The sequence below is a fragment of the Oenanthe melanoleuca genome, chromosome 5, assembly GCF_029582105.1.
Source record: "Oenanthe melanoleuca isolate GR-GAL-2019-014 chromosome 5, OMel1.0, whole genome shotgun sequence".
Lineage (NCBI taxonomy): Eukaryota > Metazoa > Chordata > Aves > Passeriformes > Muscicapidae > Oenanthe > Oenanthe melanoleuca.
The window spans coordinates 46,308,725-46,323,952 of record NC_079339.1 but is presented as its reverse complement, the minus strand read 5'-3'; positions in this window follow the sequence as shown (position 1 = coordinate 46,323,952).

The following is a 15,228-nucleotide window of genomic DNA, read 5'->3' as shown; positions in this document are numbered from 1 at the left end:
CCTCTCACTGACAGGAATTCATTGAGTGCACTCACTCACATTTCTGCTGCTTCATGTAGACATAAACCAGCTGCTTCATATGGTTCAAAGTACAGACAGTCCCTGCTAGATGGAATATGTTCAAGGAAATTTTAAAGTGGTATCTGTGGAGCTATTATTTAGAGTGTTTTTCCTCTCTGCATGCAGAAATGTTCTGATGGCTCTAAATTAAGTAAGAGCTAGAAGAGAGAATTACCCACTGAGCTATCTCCACAACACCCTGGTCCCATCAGGAGTACTGACATTATGCAGTGAGTATTTCATAATGTTTGTATGTACATTAGCATCTACATTGTGCTCAGAGCTGGGACACCAAAATGTGGGTGTTTTTTTCTGAAACAAGACTGTGAATGCACTCAACAACTCTGATGGCAGAAAGGCAGAATATCACATGGAAGGATGCTTCCTCTGCATTGGGAACTTTGTGTCTCCTGGAAAGAGGTGAGTGCTCTCTCTAGGCATATCCACTGTGTTTATGCTCCTTAAGAGTTTCACCTGTTTTTGTCATTGCAGCATTCCCTTTGTAGTCTATCTTTTCAATGTGTGTTTTGCCAGAATCTGTTTCTGCTTTTAAGATACAGAGCTGCAAAAGCAAGCATCCAGATTTGCTGTTGATGAGATTTAAGCCATGTTCTTCCCTCTCATAGGCAAAGGGTTAGAAGCAAAAGATCATGCAAGGCAGTGAGTGGTAAATTGTTCAGCTGGGAAAATCCAACTGCTTTTGATCTTTTCCCTGCACTCCAAGATTACAGGGTCTTAATATCTGAAGTTAAAAGAAACATTATTGAATTAGTGGTAAAACTTAATTTAGTAGTGGAATAAAGAAATTCAAAATTAACTTTTGACACCTCAGAAAAGTATCTGTAAAATGCAAATCTTGAGTTTCCTTCAGAACCAATAAAGAAAAAGAAAACCCACACATGTTTGCCAGTTTTTGCAATTGCACAGAAGTAAAAAAAGCAAGCAAGCTATAAAGTGGAAAGCTACTGTTTTTGTGGTTATAGCATGGGAGCTAAATTAATGGTTTAAATCTGTATTAAGTAGCAATTACCTTGTCTTAATGATTACATTCAAAATATTGGGCAATCACAGCTGCCAGTTTATTTTATTGATTTTTCAAATCATAAGATCTACACTCATACAAGCATCTTTGGCACAACCTATTTTGTAAGTGGCATGAGCAGTCCTCTAGGCTACTGTTGTACTAAAGACCAAGAAAACCACAGTATCAGCAACATCTAAGCTGTGGAAGAAACATCAAATGGAGCTGAGAATGATCATGTTTCTGGGTGCTAATGTTACAAAATCCAATATGAAAAGTACAATTAAATGGAAATAGTATTTTCCAGAATCTCATTGCTAAAGGTATTTTCAATTAATCATGCCACATGCATGTTTAATGGAGAAATAAACAGTTCCAGAAAAAGAAGAAAGAGGAGAATAAGTGATCATTCAAGTGAATAAAGTTTCTGGGTGCACTGATGGGAATCAGACACCTTGTGCTTGAGATGATGAAATCTTATGTTTAAAACAAAGGAAGTGATATAACTCCTGCTGCCATCAGAAAGACAAGAATGATGTGGCTTACTAGTCTCAGTAATGAAATAGTTTCATATATGTTCACATTTATATTCAAACACACTGCAGTGTGGTCTCATTTCCCAACTTGTTTTTTTTTTTTTTATTTCTTAAGGATGAAAAATAGGGGTATGGTGGAGTGAACATTTTATTAATTCCTACATAAAGGTGTTTAGGGTTGTTTTAAGGTTCTATTGACCCATTGCAGAAGCTTATCTATGATGTTGTATCCAGCCAAGCAGCAGTTTAGATTCATGTAATCTAAAATATCTATGTGCAATCCAAACTAACAGTAATATACTCAGATTTTTCTGGATAGGCCATCTGAAGAAACAGAACACCAGTAGAAATGTTTACCTGTCATTTAGGAAATGAAAAGCCCAATGTAAAAAGTTTAGAACTTTCTTCAAGACATACTGTGTATAATTGATGGCTATATGGCAATAGCAAACTGTACATCTTCACTGATGGAGGGAAACAGAGTTACAGAACCATTTTGAAACCCACTTGGGAGCACTCCTATAGCCTGCTTGTTGCCTGCATTATATTCCCCAGCAGCTCTTCTTTTGTTGAGTCTGAAGGGGTGGAAATAGAAACAAAGCAGGAAGAAATGCTGCAAGTTTCAAGATTTTACAAAGAAAGACATCTGTACACTGTTCCCCTGAGGTTAAGACCAGGCTGGCATTAATGTCTTTATTCCTTTTATTGCCCTGGGACAGCTGTGGTGAGGGTGTTGACCTTTGGGCAAAAAGATAATGCTACAGATTCATGTCCTGCTTGTTCTAATTTTCCCACTAAGCTCAACGGGACTTTCTTGATGCCACTCACTTTATTCAGTTTATACACCCATGTGATAGAGACTTAGTGCCAGAGGACCTCATCTAGAGCCAGTTTTCTTCTATTCCAAATTATTCCACTCTGCATGAAAAGTGCAGCTGGACACATCAGAGGAATGTTTTCTTGAGATGCCTGATAGATTGTTCTTTCTGTATGTTCTGGCTGTAGAACAGAGTCCAGCCAGGATAAGTGTTTCCAAACAGCAAATCCTTCCAAAAAGGGAAAGATCAGCTAAATATAATTTGAAAGCATATTAAGCTGGCTTTCTTGTATTTCCACTTTTTCTGATTTCAGTATGATTCACTTGGACACCTGAACGAAGTAGTTCAAGTATGCTGACATTTTCCTACTTCAGGAAATGAAAATGAAACGATTCTCAGAGGATCCTCATAAAAACTTTTTGCTGTGTGCTTAGTCAGAGACAGCAGGAGGTGCAGAATTCCATCAAGTACCAGGGGAGCTGCACATGTTGTGTTTCCTCTGCTTTTTGTGCCTGGGCTCACAGGCACTCACACTTCCACATCTCTTCCTGAGCACAGAACTGGACTTTGTTACACTCAAATTGTCTCTGCAGCAGCTGGGGAGGGTGAAATGGAAACCCAGATATAAAGGCAGAGTGCTGCTCTTAACGGTATCAGCTGATAGATTTAATTATATGTTTATTTTGGAACTGAATTTTCAAAAGGGACATATAATTTTGAGAGTTTGGTTTGAGAGATTTCAGGTATTTTTCTTTTATTCTGAGGTCAACCAGTGTTTGCTGTTTCTGCATATTACAAGAGGAAGTTTGGGGTCTCAGCCAATTCCCCTCCTTTTCAAACAGAACATCATTTATGTTTAAAGCATCCAATGAGTGCAGATACTGGGCAATGTCTCTGACCCATTAGAGTCTTTAGTGTCTCATTTATATGGAAGCCTAATCAAAAGGAACATAAGGCACTTAGAAAAAAATAATCATCTTTTACCAAGTTACTTACATTGAAAATCATACTTACTGTGACTTTCCCACCTTCTCTTTTTCTGTCATGGTGATTTCTGCTAAACATGACAGATAATTACACCTTAGTTGATCCCTTAGCTATTGTACTTTTAAAAAGGTTGATTTTGCTTGATTCACTTTTGATTCACCAGTTGCCTGCAGCCTACTATAAAAATGAATACAAACTATGTTTATAAGCTTTAGAAGGCAGATTTGACAAATGCACCATAAGATTTAGAGACAAAAGGCAATTGGCCACTCCTACCAAATCATATCCCAACTAATGAGAGGGTTTGGGATCAACAGAACTATTCCATAATTTGGAGTCTTCTGACAGGCAACTAAATCTACTTCTGTCAGAAGCTGGACACCATGTTGAAGTCAAAGCAGAGGAACATTCTGGGAAATGTGGGAACAGAGGGCTAGCAGGGTTTGTCCAGGTCATCAAGTCCAGTTTTCTACTGTTGTAGAAATCCATGTTTCATAATCCCTTTCATTAAGTTACCAAGATCTATCTTAAAACTAGTGAGACTGTGTGCCCCCACCTCTCCCCTTGGCTGGCTGTCACAGAACATCTTTCTTCTGATGGTTAGGAGCCTTCTAATTTCCAGCCTAAATATATTCATGGCCAGCTGACGCCCATTTCTCCTTTCGCCAACACTGTCCTGAAACTGAAAAAACCTCTCCTCTCTCTTCCATTCCATCCCCTGATGCAAAGATAGCCTGTCTTATGTGCTCATTCTGCTGCACTGTTCAAGTTAGGGCATTTTTATTTTTCTCCTATAAGGGGATCTCCATTTTCCAGGGATGCACTTCCCTGAGGGAGCTGGTCACAGTTGGAGTTCAGCTTTTTGACTAGGAATCAGAAGATGAATGCTGCAGTCCATCAGCAGAATGATAGATCATGCTAAAAATAGGTCTTACCCAGTATCCAGGCTTACTGGGAGAAAATTTTAGTTTTCAATAATATCATAGTCATGTCACTCTAACTAAAGCTGCCCACAGATTAATTTGTCCAACATGGTTTTATCAATGACCTTCACATAATGTGAGCACTCTTCTTTATCAGGGAATATATGAGATTGTCTGCAAAGAATTAATATTTGTATATAGTTAATAATTTCTGTAACAGAGTTTAAGCAAGTTTGGTAGTAAATTTTAAGTACTTAGGAGTTGGAAATCCTTGTTTTACCAGTAGATGGCACAAATCTGCTTGTTTTGGTTTCAGAACATGTATAAAGAGCCCATTGAATAAATGATGAATTGAAATAATAATAAAATGCTTCTATTTATGGTATCTAGAGGAGTGCAAAAATTATGAACAGAGAGTAGCATTTATATGTTGTGTTATATTTTGCTGGTGGGATTTTAAGTTATAAAAATTTATCTGCCAATGTGTCTTAAGGGATCTTGACCAGATTTTGGCCTTTTCAGATCTAAGCAGAAATGCCAAGGCAATCAGTGGGTTTGGATCTGGTCCTGGTTTCATGAGTGCAAATCTTCTTGTTGTCTCTAGATACTTTGCCTTGCACAGAGAGATTTGTGTTTGTTTATTTCGTTGGTAGGGTGGTTTGTTTTGTCTTGTGAGATTGAACACACTCTCACACTAAATCTTTCATTTCAGCTGTCTAAATACCAGTTGGTGAAGAGTTTCATCCATTAAATTGCCAGCTCCTTTTAATTGGGCTGATTTTAGCTCAGGGCATTTGGTACTTTGGAGAATGGCTCTGTATCTGGGAAGCCTCATCCCACACTGAGATGTGGAGGAGTGATTCTGACAGAACTCTTGCCTCATCCTCCACCCCTCCCTTGCCAACCATGTGGCCAAGTTTTTCATGGGGAATCCCAGCCCTGGTGACTGGACAGATTGGCTCCTTACTTTGCAAAACAGGGCCATATTACAGAGCAAGGGGACAGTCCCAGGTCAGCCAGCCTCCCTGTCCTCCCAGGTGTTGCCTCCACCCTGCTGACAGCCCACCATGGCCCATTTTCTGTCCTTGTCCCTCTCTTTCCTTCTTTCAGCTCCTGTCATTGTAGGATTCTTCCAGACAACATCACAGCACACTTGCTGTAGAATACAAGACCAAAGCCTTCATATGACCTAATTGAAGATATGTCCTGAAACAGGAGCAGATTCTAAGAAGATAAAAATTGGATATGATAATTGGCCTTGTTTGATATTTGATTTTTTCATTGTGACAAGATGAATTTGATTCTGTTATTCAACACAAGGGAATTATAGTTCAACCTAGTTATTCTGTAAAAGGCAATCAGTAATTGGATGAAACAAATTGTTTCAGTAAGAGAGTTTGGAACAACAACACAAGATTGTGGAAAAATTTTATATTTTATTCGTCGAAGAGCTGATCAATAGCTGATTGGTTTTGGGGTAAAAAAAATCCCTCTCATCCAATTTCTTCTCTTCTGAACAAAATTTGTTAAAGTCTCCTTTGAACTATAGTGAATCAATATTACTTGGACAGACATTTATCCAGTTATGAGCTGCTAAATGAGAACTTTTTTCACCAGGGATAGCAGTACATCAAGTCATACAATAAAAAAGGCAAAATGACCTTTCTTCCATTCCTTTCATTTCTTTGTGTGCAATAAATATATTACACTTTGTCCAAGGAAGCCAATGGAGAAAGCAGAATTTAACCAACAGAATGTGAAAGTTTGGTTTGAGTCATGTTCTAGCTTGAATGCTTTTTTATTCTCCAGTACTGGAGTGGGCTGTGCTGGGACCTGTGCCAGTGTGTGTCACTGTCCTCCACTGTCCTGGAGGTGCTCGGGATTGATGCTCATTCCAGAGAAACTCAAAAATCCCAAAAATACCACACAGAGGTGAGTATGCTAGTAATGCCAACATCCTTCAAATGATGTTGCTTCACAGCTCATGGAAGGTGACTCTGACTTGGACAGGTGTGGAAGATCAGAACTTGAATTAAAAAATAGGTCTGTTTCAGGAGCTGCAAAAGCAAGAAGGCAGAGAAGTCACCCCTCTTTGGTGATGTGAGTGTCTTGGGTGGCTGGTAGGTGGCAGTAGCACACATTTAGGGGGCAGAGGTGATGTGTGTCTGGGCAGGCAGGTTTCCTGGGATTCCTGCCAGAGTTCTGACAGCACAACTGATGGACAGTGTCTGCACATCTCCTGAGACTGACCTCCGACCTCATCCCTTCTATTGTGATGGGGTTTTAAGGATGAAAAAACAACTTCCCATTGCTGTAAATAGAAGGTGCATTACAGTGCTTTTAAAGTCTAAAGGTGTTTTGTGATTCTTTGAGGATGAAGGATTTTTGTGCAAATTTAATTACTATTTTGACACTGCAGAGAGTCTGCACAGCACAAAATGGACAAAACTGGGCTTACACATGAGAACAGCATTTCAGTGCAAGGCTTGGATATTTTTATAGACAAGACTATTTTTTAAATGTTCACAGCAAGCAGAGAAAATTAAATTCAGTCTCATGAGATTCACTGTGCAAATGGAGAGAGAAAACACATAAAAACCATCCTGGATGATCATCAAAGCTTGATAATTATTTCTGTTAGTTGTGCAGCACCATTTCTGATTGCATTGGCAAGCCCAGTAAAAGGTAGCGTGTGCTTTATGAGGGATTAAGATGAAAAAGAGGGTGTCTGCCTTTCCCTGGCCTTGAGGTGAAAGGAGTTTTGTGCAGAAGGAGCTGACTGGAAGTGGAGGCAGAGGGAGCTCCCAAGGAAGCAGTGGTGCCAGAGGCACTGGCATTACAGTGGAAATGAAGAATAGGAGTAATTAAGAATGGAGGTGTAGGGAAGGGATGGATCTGTGCAGGGTCTGGAAGATTCTCTCCCTCTTGCTTCTTCTGATTTCCAGGCAAAGGCACACTCATTCTATCTTTGCTAAGGAGTGTGAATATTGCTCTTAAAATTTATGACTGTATCTGAAAGTATCACCTTCCTTCCTTTTCCACATGGCCAAAAATGCAAACTGGGCTATCCAGACTAGACACTAACTTCATTTTAATCTGCTGCAGAGTACTTGCATTGTTTTTATACACTAGTCATGCATATGTACACCCTACACATGAAAGCAGAATTGTTGGTATGCCACAGCACTGTTTGTGCAATATATTCATGGGGTTTATCCAGACACAGGCAGCTGAATTGTTATTAGGGTATGTATTTAAAGGAGTGTGTGGAGTTGCAGCCACCATGGACTGAGCTCAGGTCTTTCCCAGAAACTGATAGGTAACAAGTTTCGGAGGGTGGTGTGAGATTGATACAAAGATATCCTTTGGGAAGCTTTCACCTTTGACACTTCACCCAAAAGAAGGGATTAAAAAAGGAGCCTCATCAGAGCCCAAATACCATTCAGAAAACTCTTAGGAATAACCAAGGACTCTGCCTCTTCAGGTAATGATGTCTCAGCTGTTCTTTAAAGCCTCTGTGTGCTTGCTGTCCAGGCTTCTGCCACAGGGCAAATGTGAGGAAGCAGGATATCTCATAGCACTGCTAGATTTGTAGCTTGAGGCTGTCTGCATGGTTTTGGGTCAGGTTTATGGTAGCTGTAAATGACAACCTTAGTAAAGACACTTTTGGCACCAAGGTGCCAGTTATCTGATCGTGATAGGGTGGATGTCTCTGCTGGATTTCTGGTGCTTTTAACAAAGAACAACAGGTCTGGGATTTTTCAGTGGAACTATATTGTTGCTGCTATTGCCTGAATATACATTGAAGAGCAAATATCCAAGATGAAATATCAGGTCTGAAATCCTCCATATCTGTAGCCAGCCAGCTAATACCAACCAAACTCTCTTCCCAGGTACAGAGGGATGAAGCCTGCTAAAGGACTTTCCAGAACCTCCTGTAGCAGTCAGTCTACACCTGTGTGCTCACGATCATCATGTCTCAAGTGAAAGCACAAGGGGAAACAGCCTTAGGTGCACCAGTGGAGATTCAGGCTAGATATTAGTAAAATATATCCCCCTGGAAGAGTGTTTAGGCATTGGGACAAGTTACCCAAGGGGGTGGTGGAGTCACTGTCTCTGCAGTGCTCAGGGGGTCTGATGTGTGATGTGGTTTTGGGGTCATGGTGGTGCTGGGCTGGCACTTGGACTGGGTGACCTCGAGGGTTCTTCCAACCCTGATGATTCTGTGACTTGTTTCAAACTCAAGCTCTACCAAGGCCTGTTAAATGTTAGTCCTGCTTTCAAAGTTTTCTCTCCATCTGCCAACAAAATTGGAGGTTTCTATGGAGCTGGCAGTTAGCAAAAAGTCATCTCCATTTACCTGCTAAGGAGAGAGAGGGAACAACAGAAACAAAGTTTTGAGAAGCTGGCAGGAGTTTTTTTACACATGTGATAAAATTGCTGAAGGGGAAAAGAAAATATACATTTGGAAGATGATTCTCATTTAAAATGGTAGATAATAGAGAGTTTTCAAATTTGTTTCACAAAATGTATTTCCAAATATTTTGAATTTTCTGCATTTTGGTATCTTGTTTCCTTCATGTTCTCCTTTATTATTATATATTATATATACATATACATATATGTAGGCAAGTATTGTCAAAATACGTTAGCTGATTTACCTTTTTTTTTTTTTTTTTTTTTTTGTTTCTCTCTTTATTTTTGTTTTCTTCTTCTGGAACTTACTTGCAACTTTCTAAAATATTTAAGAATTATTTTATAGCTTTTCTCTTTTGGGAAAAGATGTAGGGCAGTGAGGGAGAGTATAATTTTATAACACTCAGTGCTCATATTTTTTAAAATTAGTTTTGATTTTCTTTATTTTCCCGATTATCTTATATTTGGTAGCTTTTTAATGCTTCCAAAATGAGAAAATATTCAAAATATTTAATTGGCCTAAAAAGAAAAAAGAAAAAAGAAAGATGAATCCCCAAAATTCTTTTTTTTGCATTCATTTAGCAATAAGAAGTAAGACATAGAAAAAATTAAAAGTCAACAGCCTTTCTGAAAGAAATTTGATGACTTTGGTGAAAGTGGAATAGTTTCATGTATGAAGCATTTTCTTGAATTTTGTGTTTTAAACATTTATGGTGTTTTTTATTTATATCTCTATTGCTCTAAGATTAAATCTATATAAAGTATTTTTTTGGCTATGCTAGTCACATTAATATGAAATGTTAAAATTTGTAATAGTAGTTTCCAAGTCAGAAGTTGCTTACAGCAGCACAAAAAAGTACTTCAACAGAGAGCCTCTTACACAACTGTGCCTGATCTAAGGCTCTACTGGTATGTTTAAAACTACATAAGTTTATGTTGTGAAACAAATCTTGTGTTAGACATGCTCTGAATGTTCCCATGGTGTGAGCACACAAAATACTTCTGCATAGCTTAGCTCTTAGGTACACACCTGGTCTGTTACTAGTGTCTAATTATTCTCCATAAACAATTTTGTCTAATTAGAATCTAATCTAAACCTATCTGATATTAAATTGTATGTGATTTCCTTCAAACCTCTTTTTCTATATATTATTTTAAAGCTCTGTTTCTCATATCACAGTCTTTCTTGTGCACTAATTAGGGTAGAAAACTCTTTGATTGTTGTAGTGACTGTGACAATAAATACTATTTGCTTATGCTTAAATGTCACAATACTTACCAACTGAGACTAATAATATAATTTTTTCAATGTTCAATACATTTTAATTAGTGCTAATTAATTAGTAATTTAATTAGTACTTAAACATTAATACTGATATTTTACACAGAAAAAATAAGTAATTCATGATGCTTTTTAAGGTAGTCTGCTACTCCAGAAATATGTGCTGAGACTAATTGATGTTCTCTGCCTGGCACTAACAGCTGCACTGCTGACATGTTGTCTTTCTGCTTGCTTATTTATCTTCCTGCCCTCTTATCTCTCACAGTCTTGTTTCTAAGCTTTTCCACATCATCACAGAGTAGTTAGGATTGGAAAGGACCTCTGGAGATCCCCTAGTCCAACACCCAGGCCAAGGTACCCCCATATCAATCTTTGGTACAGGTGACTGCTTTTCCATTGCCTGTCTTTGGCACAAGGACCCCCCTGGGTGCTCTTGCAGTTCTAGTTCAGTAATAACTGGATTGTACAATTATTTGGAGTTAATATCTATATTACCTCCCAACACTGATTAGAAATCAGACAAATGCTATTAATTCCAGTTATCTTTTGTGAAATAGATGCCTGTAATGTATCTATGTAAGCTAATGTTCTGGAGAGCATTAGTAAAGAATACCTGTTCTCAAGCTGAACTCTGTATCTTTGAGAAAAAAATTCAGTTGTGTTTGTTAAGAGGGTAGATTGCCCCATTATTGTTACCTATATTTTTATCTGGTAAAGCCAATGAAGAATTTCTACCATAGAAAAGGGAAAAAAGTTGTTAATGAGAAAAAGTCTGTAGGCAGTATGATTTTTTTCTGGATAGTTTTATTAAAGGTTGTGATGGAGTTTCATAGTAAACATTTTGTTACCTTTTTACTGCCTAGCATCAAGAAAAGTTGATTATTTGAGATCAGATCACTATTTGCATATGAAATTCTCATGGTTTGTGAAGAATTCATGGTACTTCAAAAGGCAAGGTGATAATTTGACAGCATACTAGTTCTACAAATTTATTTAAGAAGGATTTAGGTAGACACAAAGATAATGAGAGAAAGCTGGATCATATAAGAGGGAGCAAGGAAGGACAAAGAGAGAAGGAGCAGGTCAAGGGAGGTTATCCTTCCTTTTTACTCATCACTGGTGAGGTCACACCTGGAGAACAGCTGGGTTCCCTATGTGTGGGAGACCCAGAGCTATTGAACAGCACAGGGCCAGGAGGATGACTGTGGGAGCAGACCATCTCTCCTGTAAGGAAAGGCTAATGGGGATGGGACTGCTCAGCCTGCAGAGGAAATGGCTCAGAGAGGGATCCCATGGAGTGTATAAATAGCTGACAGGTGCTTGTAAGGAAGATATTGGAGATAATTTGTACAAAAGCCATTTGGACACAGTCCCAGTCAAGCTTCTCTAGGTCACCCTACCTGAGCAGGAGGTTGGACATGGTGACTTCCAAAGGTCCTTTCCAACCTCAACCATTATGATTCAGAGTAGAGAAAAAGTGCATGAGGGTGGAAGAGGGGCTTATTGAACAAGTCTGAGACATAGAGAACATTATACATGGAGCAGGCTAACAGGCAGTCCTGGAGGGGAGGAATATGCCAAGTCAGAAGTGCAGAAAGTTGTCATGAGATTTTTTTTTTAGCCCCTCAGTACCACCAGCCTCCATGCCTGTGGTGGTGCCTATCAGGGGACAGTTTCTCTATCTCAGGAGCTGGCCCCTCCCCAGTAGCATCCTTCCCACAGTGCATACATCCAGGCAGCAATGCCCTGGCTCCAGGTGTTCCCAAAGCGGTGAAGTAAGGTCACACAGGGCTTGGCTTTCAGGTTAGAACGGGACACCAAGGAGCCAGCAGCTGCAGGAGTGTAAGTCACCTGCAGATGAGCAATGCCAGAGTTTAGGAACCCCAGTGATAAAGTCTTGTAGATAATCAGAGATGGGACTACGCCCACAGGAGGAGAGAAAACAGGACGTACTGCTGGCGACAGTGGTGCTCCACCCGGAGGTTCCTGCTGAACAGGAAATCCCCAAGTGCCATCTGTGCTGCATGCCTCCAAAGAGCTTGAAAAAGGGAGTAAGAATGGGAATGCCACAAAAATTCTCAGCAGAACTCCTAGGAAGTGCAGTAGGAAGTATATAAATGTGTGTGTGTATACAGGTGTGCACACATACCTGCATCCTGCACAGCAAATTCCAAGAGATCTTAAGCAAAACTGAGCAACAGTGGGCAATATGGGTGTGCCTGTGTAAGCATTTGCAAGATGCAGGAAAACAGAGTATCCAAAACATAATTTTAACTGTGTATACCCTCTCTCCTGGACTTCAAAAACAGTAGAAGTACAGCAATCTGACAATGGTACCACATATTGCTAATTACCAGAGGGATGTATTGGTGACAACAGGATTCCTCATGTACAGCCCAGCTTCTATTAGTTCATTCATACTGTGGTTATCCAAATGGCAGCCAAAACACACTGTGTGAGCAGCATCTTCACTATTGTCTCTGCATTTGTATTGTGGTCTAATCTCTCTTGCCAGATCAGATACTGGTTTCACAAAAGGCTGTGTATCACACATAGAATGAGTGGTGAGAGACAAGTGAACTTCTTATCCTCCAGCATATCTTTAAAAGCCTATTTTCTTCTGGGAATGTTTGCTGATTTTCTCTTTGTTCAGGCCAGCTCATTCACTAAGCCACTGCTACACTTCTTTATCACCTGTAGTTTCATGTTCTTGCATCAAATGCTTATAGAAAATCTCTTCTTCACTAATGAAGACTGTGTTAGCTCAGTGCTAGAGCTAAGTATTATCCTTTCACCTGATAGTGGCAGAATGTAGTTGCATCTCCTTTTATCCTCTGGGAAGAAAAAGGGACCTTCAGAAATGCTAAGATGTTGGGAAGGTGGCCAAATACCTTCTCCTACTGCAGGAAAGGAGTACAGGGAAAAAGGGAAATGCTTCCACTGAAATTGCCTTACAGATCATCTTTTTTCCTGCTGTTTCCCAGTGAAGCTCTCCACACAGGCAGCAATATAAGTTTCTGCTATCCTTACAGCTAGAGAAGATGTGAAACATTATGATAAATAAGATAAAGTAGCATAAAAAGAACATTTTATAAACTGCAAATTGATTAATCTTTAATTGTTCTCATACAAAGATGAACCTCTGGGGAACAGAGTTTATATTCAGGAAATTCATTTTCTATATTCAGTAGATTATTTCTTTTTCAGTAGGTACACACAAAATATATAGCTTAATTTTGTGCATGGTGCATAGCTCAGAAGGTCTGTTTGCTTAAATAATTTTGGTGTATCCAAGGGAAATACCAGTTGATTATGACAGTGATTTGGTGCTTTGATAACTGCATGGTGCTTCACTAGTGACAGGTATCACCAGACTTGATTTGTTTCATGGCTTTTGATGATAGCATCAGCAATGGAGATGCTGAGAATTGCAAGTTTTTCAAGAGGTGCTGCTGGATGCATTTCATGTCATGCAAGATTTCAGGCTATGTTAAAATGAGACTCTTTAGCAACATTTATTGGGTTTTTTTACCCCATATCATGACATGTTCTGAAGTCAATTTTTTGCAGCACTAAGCAGAAAAGATAAAAATTTTGGAAGCTAGTGACAGCAAGACTTTGGGGTTGTTTTTTTTCTTAAATCTCTGAATGCTTTCGTTATTTGAAAGACCAGAAAGAAAGATCAAATTACAGATCTACAGGTAATATGTACAGATAATGAAAAACAGCACTCCTGGGGATAATTCTTATTATTATGAGCAGCCTGAACAAGGCACACATTGCTCTCTCACAGCTTCCAGTTTGCTGCTCTCTGGTAGGGCAGAGGCAGGTGAGACATGTGGTTGACAGCTTTTCTGAGGTTGTGGCAGATGAGAAAACCCTCCTAAATCATCGTGCAGGATCACTCTGGCTGCAAGAGATAATCAGAAGTCGTTTTATTGGCTTTAGGCAATTTTTTCCTTAAACTTCAACAAGCTCCTGTGTGTGCCACATGAAGGTTTTTGAGCAAAGTCATTCAAAATGGGAGGCTTGCACATAGCTGACAGTCCCAAGTTAGTTTGTTTGTTGCACTGAGAAAAGCTCCCTGCAGAGGAAATCTTTTTTTTGTCAGTAGCATAGTAGCATGAGTTTCCTTGTCACCTGTGTAATCATACACACACCAAACACGAGGATGGCGTGTATGAAGTGATGACAGCACAACTGGCAGTATTATTCCCTAATGCAGACCATATCATTTGTATTGGTGAGAAATTCAGAACTGAAGCACTCCTGTTCTCTCTCAACTTTTGCAGTATTCCTTATTTGTAGTTGGTACATCCCACATAAGTTTGGCATAGGCCCACTTCAGGAGGCAGCACAGTCACAATACAACTCTGTTGTGGAGTATTACAGAGCAGAGTGATGCTCCAAATAGATGATTAATTTGATTTGAATTTGCTATAGAGCAATTAGCTATATATAGCTGATTTGATGCAATCAGCTTCATAAGTAAAGAGCCTGGTTTCTTAAAAGTGATAAGACTCATTAGCTTGTTGGTTGTTTGGTGCCTTAACTGCCTAAGATAAAAAGTACACAAACAATAAAGGACTTCCCTGACACAGATGGCCAGTGGTAGGTTGTGGTTAACAAAACAGGAATGGTGAATCTGTTCTGTTTCCAAGCACATTGTAGGATTAGTGTGTCTCCTGAATGATGCATGGTCCCATAACAACTGTAACTCAGTTTCTATACAATGTGTATAGCACACAATGGTCAGTCTACAGACCCCTGTGTGTTGTCCCTCTGTTTATGAAAGACTAAAACAGCTGAACCCTGCCCTGTTGTTCAGACACAGTGTCTATGCCTCACATGTAGTGGTTTCCAGCTACTGAGTGAAGATGCAAGCTCTTTATGTTCATTTCCTCTGTTCCTTTCAACTCTGGATGAATTTAGTGCAGTCATAAGACCAATCATTTTGTGCATAAACAATATTTTCTTTCCATCCAGTGAAACAGAAGTGGGTGCTTTTTTGGAATCATAAATGCCTTCATTTTCTTGGTAGCCCCATCACCATTAAGAGCAGCCTGGGTTTGGCTAATTACAGCATTGTCACTCAGCCTCAAGTAATTAAAAAATGTATTTGCAGTCTAGGGGTGGGGGGGAAAGTAGTACATAAATTTTAACTGTTATTATTCTGAGGGAAAAC